Consider the following 9,956-nt stretch of genomic DNA (forward strand, 5'->3'; position numbering starts at 1 on the left):
ACTTTTTCATGTGCTTGTTGGCCATCTGGATGTCTTCTTTGCAGAAATGTCTGTTCATGTCCTCAGCAAACTCAATACCCATTCATTTTTGATGAACATTTAGATTGTTCTACCTTTTGGATATTGTTCCACTTTTTTGGATATTGTGAATAATGTTCCTATAAACATTGATAAACAAATATGCGTTCAATTCCTGCTTTCATTTCTTTTGGGTATATGCTCATAAGTGGAATTCTAGATCATGGGGTAATTCTGTGTTAATTTTTTTTTTTTTTTTTTTGCGTAACCGCCATACCGTTTTCAACAGAGGCTGAACCATTTTATGTTCCTACCAGCAGTGCATGAGGTTTGCTCTTTTCCTACATCCTCACCAACACTTTCAAAATATATGTATCTTTCCTATTATTATTTTTAAAATTATTTATTTTACATAGTATTTTAAATGTTTTAAATACATTTTCTATTATCACTATTTTATTTGTGCATTTTAGTATTATTTTTTAAAGGTTTGTATATAGTATATATTTTTATAGGTTTGACTTCAGATCTATTGTGGTTTTAATTTCTGTTTTCCAAAAGACATGTGGTGTTGACCACCTTTTCATATTCTTTCTATTTGTATATCTTTTAATATAAGTGTCTATTCAATTTATTTTCCCATTTTTGATGTTGACCACCTTTTCATATTCTTTCAATTTTATATCTTTTAAAATAAGTGTGTATTCAATTTATTTTCCCATTTTTTAATTGAATTGTTTGATTTTTGGTGACTTTTGAGTATAAGAATTCTGTCAAGTATAATAAGTGTGCAATAAATACCTTATCAGTTATGTGATTTTCCTGTACTTTCTCCTATTCTGTGGATAGCATTTCATTTTCTTGATAGTGTTGTTTGATCCACAGAAGTTTTAAATTATAAAATATAATTTACTTATATTTTCTTTTTGTTTCTCTGTTTTTTAGGTCATATCCAAGAAATCATTACCAAATCAAATGTCCTGAGACATTTTTCCCATATTCTCATTTAAGAGTTTGAAAGTTTTAGCTCTTAAGTCTTTAGGTCTTTGATCCATTTTTAGTTAATTTTTGTATGCAGTGAAAGTAAGGGTCCAAATTCATTTTTTTCCTGTGGATATTCAGGTTTCCCAACATCAGTTGTTGAAAAGACTGTCTTTTCCCCATGAAATGGTCTTAGCCCTCTTGTTGAAAATCACTTGATTATAAATGTTAGGGTTTACTTCTGGGGTGTCTATTCCATTCTATTGTTATATGTCTGTTTTGTTGTTGTTGTTGTTTTGTTTGTTTTTGTTTTTATTTTTATTTTTTTGCCAGTAACACATTGTTTTGATTACTACAGTTTTGTAATAACTTTATAATCAGAAAGTGTGAGATCTTCTACTTGATCATCCTTCACAATTGTTTTTGCTGTTTAGGATCCTTTGAAATTCCATATAAACTTCAGGATGGGTTTTTCTATTTTGTAAAAGTGATCTAAGAATTGGTATTAGTTAAATGTTTGGTAGAACTCAGGAGTGAACCCATGTAATCCAGGGGTTTTCTTGGTTAGAAGCCTTGATTTCTTTTTTCTTTTTTCTTTTTTTTTTTTTGAAGCCTTGATTTCTGATTCAGCTTCCTTAATAATTATAAATCTCTTCAAATTTTTCATTTATGATTCTGTATTATGGGTTTCTAAGAATTTGTCCATTTCATCTATATTATCCAGTTTGTTGGCATTCCATTGTTCATAGTTCTCTATTATAGTAGTTTTTTTTCTGTGAATTAGTAGGTATTGTTCTAGTAATTCAAATGCTTTTTTCCCCCCCATAGAGAAGCTAGCTAAATATTTGCCAATTTTGTTGATCTTTTCAAAGAACCAAATTTTATTGCATGGACTTTTTATTTTCCTTCCAATAGCTTTGAGTTTAGTTTGATCTATGTTTTTCTAGTTTTAATAGTCAACTTAGAGGTATAACACAAATGACAGAGAACATCAATAACATCTATTTACATGTAGGATAACTTCACTTTGAGAAGTATAGTGATAGATAGTATGACATAAAAGCAGATAAACATATTTGGTCTCTGTCTCTGGTTTCTGATAGAAACCTTCTTTAAGAGATCTTGTAATTTCCTGAGTGATAGGGTATTTAAAACTTCTTTTATTCTAATATTTGTTCACTGACTCTGGTTTCTCACAGAGCTCCTAAAATCCTAATTTTGTGCGTGATGAGTAGCAAGAGCATCTTAAATGGAGCCCTTAAATCCCTTGGGGTTTCCTGGGCATAGGAGTGTCTTTTGTTATAATGAACATATTCTTGGTGGTCTCCTGAATAGCTTCAGGATGGGGACCAATCATCAGAATGCTCAAGCTATGATTAGAAGGTTAGAACTTTCTTTCAGCCAACCTTCATCCTTCAGAGACAGGAGAAAACTGGAGATTAAATTAATTTGATCATGTCTATGTGAGGAAGGCTCCATAAAAATCTCTAAACATGGAGGTTTGGAGAGCTTCCAGGTTGGTGAACCCTTCGAGGTACTGGAAGATGCCATGTGCAGAGAAGGCATAGAAGCTCTGCAACCAGCCCCATGTCTTGTCCTATGTATCTCTTTATATTTGGCCATTCCTGAGTTGTATCCTTTATCCAATAAATGTAAGTAAAGTGCTTTCCTTAGTTCTGTGAGCCACTCTAAAAAACAAAACAAAACAAAAAAAAAAAAAACCAAACAAACAAACAAAATGAGGAGGGGCTTGTGGAGATTATAGCTGCCAGGTAAGAAGTATGGGAGGCTAGACTTGTAATTGGCATATGAAGGTAGGGGCAATCTTGTGGGACTGAGTCCTTATCCTGTGGGATCTAATGCTAACTCCAGGTGGATAGTGCATATTGAATTGAATTGTTGGACCCCACTTGATATCTGCAGAGAAATGGAAAATTACTTGTTTTGGAAAACCCACACATTTGGTGTCAGAAGTATTACAAGTAGAAAACTAGCTTTCCTTAGTTGGAATTTACTGTATGATAAAAATGTTACAAATGTCATTTAGTTATCTTCAGTAAGAAATGTACTTGTTAGGGCAGCTGGGTGTCTCAGTATGCTAAGCATCTGACTTGATTTTGGCTCAGATCATGATCTCAGTGCTGTGAGATTGATCTTGCATCTGGCTCTGAGTATGGAGCCTGCTTTAGATTCTCTCTCTCCCATGTGCACTTATTTTCTCTCTTTCTCAAATATAAAAACAATAAATAAATAAAAATAAATAAATAAAAATAAATTAAATTAAATTAAAAAGAAATGTACTTATTTAAAAAAACCTAGCAGTGTCTAATGTTAGCATTGTCCAGGAAAATTAATGGGTTTATTTATAATTATTATATATTTTAACTGAAAAAACTTGTTCACAGAAGCATTTTGACTTACATTAAAATTTTACATCCTCACATTTATATTAAAAATTCACACTCAAGTGAGAATAGAAAAACTGCTATTTTCTGATTTCCATCCCCTACTTTGTCACCTGGAATCATATACTTTGGTACTTTTTAATATGCCTTTTAATTTTTTCTTTGAAACCAGTTATGATGTAATAGATAAAAGGAACTGAGGTAAATAAGCTCTTTATTTGAGGTTTTATGTTTATCTGGCTGGGAGTTAGGCTGTGTTTACAGTGTGCTGTGACCTTATGTGTGAATGGCTGGAATTTCTTTTATTGTTCTGTCCCTGTTTTTGTCTCTACCATTGTTTTGAGTTTTTCTAGAGACTCCTTCTTAAATAGGGTTTGTGTCTTAACACTTTTTGCTGCAGTGGATTTATGAGAGCTTGTTTGATGAACTGGTGAGGTATGGGGGGGAGCAAATGTTCTAAAATTGCATGCTTATGTGATAGTGTTTTAGTGAAACTGTCTCTGAGCTATAACCTTCATGAATGCTTTTCAGCTTTTCCCTACCTTAGGATAGACAAGAAGGCTAGAAGTAGAGTTTTTCCCTTCCCCTAGATCAGTTAGTTTTTTGGAAAATCCCTAGTTTGTTAGGCTGAAATAAGAATATCTTTCAAAGGCAGTCCTTATTTAAAGAGACCATAATGCTCTAGACATATTTCAAAATCATTACTTTGCTTCTCCCCGAATTGAAAGTGCCTGAGAACCCTGAGAACTTGGTGGAACTCCCAGTGGTAAAATAACATGAAAGTGTGGGCACTCCTGTCCTCAATATTAGACTCTCAGTGTTTTTATATCTCATGCTACTCCACATTGAGCCTCTCATTGTTGTCATTTTTGTTCCTACCAGGCCTGTCACCAGAAAGTAACGCCTGTCCCATTTAGATAGATAGCTATCTAAGTGTCTCTTTTGCTAGAAACCTGGCAGACTCAGTTGGCAGAAGATGCAGCTTTTGATCTCAGGGTCATTAGGTGTGGAGCCTACTTAAAATAAATAATTAATTTAGAAAAAAATCTCTCTTTGAATTATCTCTTCTTCTTTTTTTTCCCCTATGTTTCTTTTCCAGTAGCAGTACAAAACTGTTTTATTTATTTATTTATTTATTTATTTATTTATTTATTTTTATTTTTTTATTTTTCTTTTTTAAGATTTTATTTATTTATTTGACAGAGAGAGATCACAAGTAGGCAGAGAGGCAGGCAGAGAGAGAGGAAGGGAAGCAGGCTCCCTGCTGAGCAGAGAGCCCGATGTGGGGCTCAATCCCAGGACCCTGGGATCATGACCTGAGCCGAAGGCAGAGGCTTTAACCCACTGAGCCACCCAGGCGCCCCTCAAAACTGTTTTATTAACTGTAACTATTAGTACATTTTATATAATCATGGGAATTCACTTTTAATTATTCTTCCTTTCAAAAAACCTTAACTAACTCTCTGGGTGTATTTTCTCTTTCAAATAAACTTAGGAACCTGTCAAATTACATTAAAAATACTATTGGGATGCTAACTGAAATTGCATTAAATTTATAAATTAAGCTATAATATTACAAAAAATAGATTAAGACTCCTTAGACAATGACACTGTATGCATACATATATATGTATATATACATATGTATATTTCACATACATCTTTTTTCTTTAATAATGTATTATATTTTCTTTTAATCAAGTTGCCTTTTTGTTTGAAACTTTATTAAAACTATTTTCAAAATATATTTTTTGTTATTGTGAATGGAACCTTTTTCATTATTTTTAATAGCTTATTGGTGGTGTGCAGAAAAAAAATATGTATTGATTTTCATTTGTCGACATAGTATCTGGTTCCCTGTGGAACTCCCATGTTATAACTAATCACTTTCCAGTTGGTTGCCTTAGATCCTCTAGTTAGAAAATCTGAACTTCTGGGGGTGCCTGGCTTCAACTCAGATCATGATCCCGGAGTCTTGGGATCGAGCCCCGCACCGAGCTCTCTTCTCAGCAAGGAGCCTGCTTCCCCCCTCTCTGTATCTGCCTGCCTCTCTGCCTACTTGTGATCTCTGTCTGTCCAATAAATAAATAAAATCTTAAAAAAAAAAAAAAGAAAATCTGAACTTCTGCAAATAATGAAATGCCCCTGTTCACCTGTACACAAATACTTCTGTGAAATCTGTAGACCCAACTACAGAGGAAGCAGGTAGCTGCACTTCAGGAACTGTACCCCGTCAGAGGAAATTGCCTTATACTCTGCTCATCTCCATTTGAAGCCTTAGAATCAAACCAATAGGCACAACTGGCCATCCCCTTCCTAATTCAAAGATATTTAATCCATCCTGCCTCATTTCCATGATGATCTTAGCCCATTTGAAATTCTTCTTTTTGTCTATCTGTGCCAAAATACTATGTGTCAGTGCATCCAACATCCCAATACTCCCTCTCAACTAAACCCTCCATTAGGCCTATTCTACATCATTTGCTCCATGATTATGAAATGTACCTACATCCTTGCCTTATTTTTAGAATTTATATTCACCTCTCTGTTTTGGTGTAATGTAGTTAGTCCCTAAGAAATTCTTCATATTCCCTGACTCATTCTCTCTCAATAAATTAGTTTTATCAAAGGTGTGTGACTCGAATATTCTCTAACATTAATTAGGTTTATGAGTTTCGCTTACATACACTTTAGTGTATTTTTTCCCATTTGCAATCAACATTAATGATTGTGATTGTGTTTATCTGTTTGATGACTCTCTCCCTAAATGAGATGGTAAAATATGAGATGACAAGGATCATGTCTGTTTGTCTTATCACTTTATACTCAGAGTCTACACATGAAAAATAAACTTAATTTATCTTACTTTACCTTTTTAATTTGCCTCACATTTGCTACTGGAATTAAACTTACATTTGGCATGGAAAAAATTCTATTTTCCCTAGATTAATTTAGACAACTATTATAATTTTAGATATTTTGTATTGATTTGTCACATTATTTTTAATATGTATTTTAAATATTGGTTTATATTTAAAACAGTTTTTATGTTTATTAATTTATTTATTTTTCTGCACATTAAATTCTGCACAATAAAATTCTGCATATTATAAACAAGTTTATATATAAACTTTATAGATATAGACAAGTTGAAGTTGATTCTCAGAAGTAACAATCATTTTGACATTTCATGGACAACTCCTTATTATATAGATTTTCTCCTTACATAACTTGAGTGCATCACAATATAGAATAATGCTATGCTTTTGTATTCTAAATAAATAATATGGAATTCCTTACTTTCAGTACTCAAATTAACTTTTTTTTTTTTTAGTACTCAAATTAACTTAAAACATATCTCCCTTGACTTAAAATGGACTTATATTCTAATGAAGCACAGTAGTTGAAAATTTCACAAGTCAAATGATTCTAATACACCTAACCTACCAAATGTCATAATTTAGCCTAGTCTACCTTAAATGTGCTCCAAACACTTACTTTAGCTTACAATTGAGTAAAATCATCTAACATCAAGACTATTTTATAATAAAGTATTGAATATCTCATGTAATATATGGAATACTGGGGATGCCTGGGTAGCTCAGTGGGTTAAGCCTCTGCCTTCAGCTCAGTCATGATCTCCAGGTCCTGGGATCGATCCCCACATCAGGCTCTCTGCTCGGCAGGGAGACTGCTTCCCCCTTTCTCTCTGCCTGCCTCTCTGCCTGCTTGTGATCTGTCTCTCTGTCAAATAAATATATATTTTTTTAAATTTAAAAAAATGTATGGAATACTATACTGAAAGTGAAAAATAGAATGGTTGTACAGGTACAGAATGATTGTTAAGTATATTGGTGGTTTACCTTGGTGATTGTGTGGCTGACTGAGAGCTGCAGCTTGCTGCCACTGCCCAACATCATGAGAGATAGTATTATACCACATTATACTGCATCTCACTAGCTCAGGAAAAGATCAAAATTCAAAAATTCAAGGTCCAGTTTCTATTGAATTCATGCCATTTTCATGGGATTAAGAAGTTAAGATCATAAATTAAACTATCATAATTTGGGGACCATCTCTAGTCCGAAATTGAAACTTTGTTTCTAAAAATGTGGATAAGGCTTAATTCAATTATTTTAAGTATTAGAAAAATAACCCAGAAATGTGGACATTGAAGAGGGAATATAAAGTAATGAAAGCAAGGGGAATGTTTGTAGAACTATAGCACCAGGCTTAGAAATATCAAGAAAAAAATAGAAAAAATAACCTAGAGCAGTCAGCCATGATCACAAATTTAGATGTTTCTAGGAGATATGATGGAACTTACTATTCTTCTTTTTTTTGAGATTTTATTTATTTATTTGAGAGAGAGTGAGAAAGAGAGAGAGCAAGCAGGAGCAGGGGAGAAGTAGGCTCCCCACTGAGCAGGGAGCCCAACATGGGGATCTCTTCCAAGATCCTGGGATCATGACTAGAGCTGAAGGCAGACTCTTAAAACCACAGAGCCACCCAGATGCCCTAAGCCTTTCTATTCTGCCTTTTGCTGTAATGAGTGATTTTGTAATGAGAAGCTAAAAGACTATTTATATTCTTTTTTTTTTTAATTTTATTTATGTATTTGACAGACAGTAATCACAAGTAGGCAAAGAGGCAGGCAGAGAGAGAGGAGGAAGCAGGCTCCCCACTGAGAAGAGAACCCTATGCGGGACTCAATCCCAGGACCCTGAGATCATGACCTGAGCCGAAAGCAGAGGCTTAACCCACTGAGCCACCCAGATGCCCCTAAAAGACGACTTATACTCTTAATTTTCCTTTTGCTCAGAAGTTTTTCATAAGCTCATTGTAATATTTTTTTAAACTTACTGCTTCTTAATATGCCAACTTCTACCATGCTGGTTTCTTATTTAGACCTCTGTAATCCCTTCCTATGAGAATTCTCTTTCCCTTTTGTCTCCAATTCTCTAACCATCAATCACAATGATCCTTTCAAAAAGAAAATCAAATTGTCTATTTTCCTGCTCAGAACCCACCAATAGCTAACCCATGATAATAAAATAATATCTCAAATGCATATTATTGTTTACAGAAATTTATATCCTATTTTAAAATATAATTCCTCCCATCCTCTATACCATTAATTCATTTTACTTTTTCTTAAAAACATTCATCATTGCCTGACATTACATTAAGTGTGTTCTTTTTTCACTATATTAAAAGCTTCAGAGCTTCAGAAGGACTTGGCTCAATCTGTAAAATCAACATCCTAGCCCCAGCTTCTGGACTGGCACCTGCAATATGAAGATGTCAATAATTAAGAGTTGAATGAATAAATGGATAAACTGTTGCAGCTTGTATCCATAGCAAAACAAGGACTGAACCTGTGAGATTCTATTGTAAATTTTAACCTGACAAAGCTAATCAGTGTAGGAAATATTAAGGAATGAAATCCTAATGTGAAAGTAGAAATAAGTAATGAATGATTCAGGGATAGATGGAGAAAATGGACAGAAGAGAAAAGTAAATACAGACTCTGCCTGATTAGAGTGCATACTAATTTAAAGAAACAGAGAATACAGACATTATATATGGGGCCTTTGTTGTTGTATTTTTTGGTCTTTATTATTTTTAATCAAGGCCATTTTATTTCTAAAAAATTTTTAAATGATTTATTTATTTATTTAATGAGAGAGAGAGAGAGAGGGAGAGAATGTGGGCAGGGGGAGGGGGAGAGGGCCTGGGAGAGAGAATCTTCAAGCAAACTCCCTGCTGAGCATGGAGATTTACATGGGGCTCAATTCTAGGACTCTGAGACCCTGACCTGAGCTGAAATCGAGAGTCAACCACTAATCGACTGAGACAATCAGGTGTCCCAAAGCCATTTTAAATGGATCTCAGAGGATACATTATATTTACCCATTGACTCTTAAATTCCATATATCTCCATGAATATCACATAGATTAAACTTTGATTCTCAGTTGTTGGTGATCTTAGTCCAGTTGCAGAAGTGAAAGTGAAATAGCAAATAATTTTGTAGTTATAAAAATGCCAAATTATAACATGAAGAAATAATAGAAAATTATTTAAAATAATCAAAAACATATAAGTAATTTTATGCTTAGTAGATTAAGCTTGGCCATGTCCATTTTCAGATTACTTTCTTTACTTAATGACTCATTTATTTAGGTAGCTAAGCTAAGTAAATACTTTGTGCAAAGGATTCTGATTAAAATCCTTCAATCATTTCTGGTCCAACACACTTGATAACTAGTTTTGCAATTTAGTGTCTGTCTTGGTTATGTTCCCAGCAGGTTATTAACAATTAATTAGCAATACTTCTCAAATGCTATCTGTGTTAGGCTACTAATTGCATAGCAGGAAAATAGAATTTCCCTTTGTAAACAAATTGCAATCATGATCATTTGCTTTAGATAAGGCAATACAAATTTCCTTATATTTTTGTTGTTACTTAGATTTACAGCCAGAAGGCATAAGTTGTATTTATGAGTGTTGGATGAAGCTGTTTATAAGCTCTACGGCAGATACTAAAATAA

This window comes from Meles meles, chromosome 14 (assembly GCF_922984935.1).
Source record: "Meles meles chromosome 14, mMelMel3.1 paternal haplotype, whole genome shotgun sequence".
NCBI classification, from domain to species: Eukaryota; Metazoa; Chordata; class Mammalia; order Carnivora; family Mustelidae; genus Meles; species Meles meles.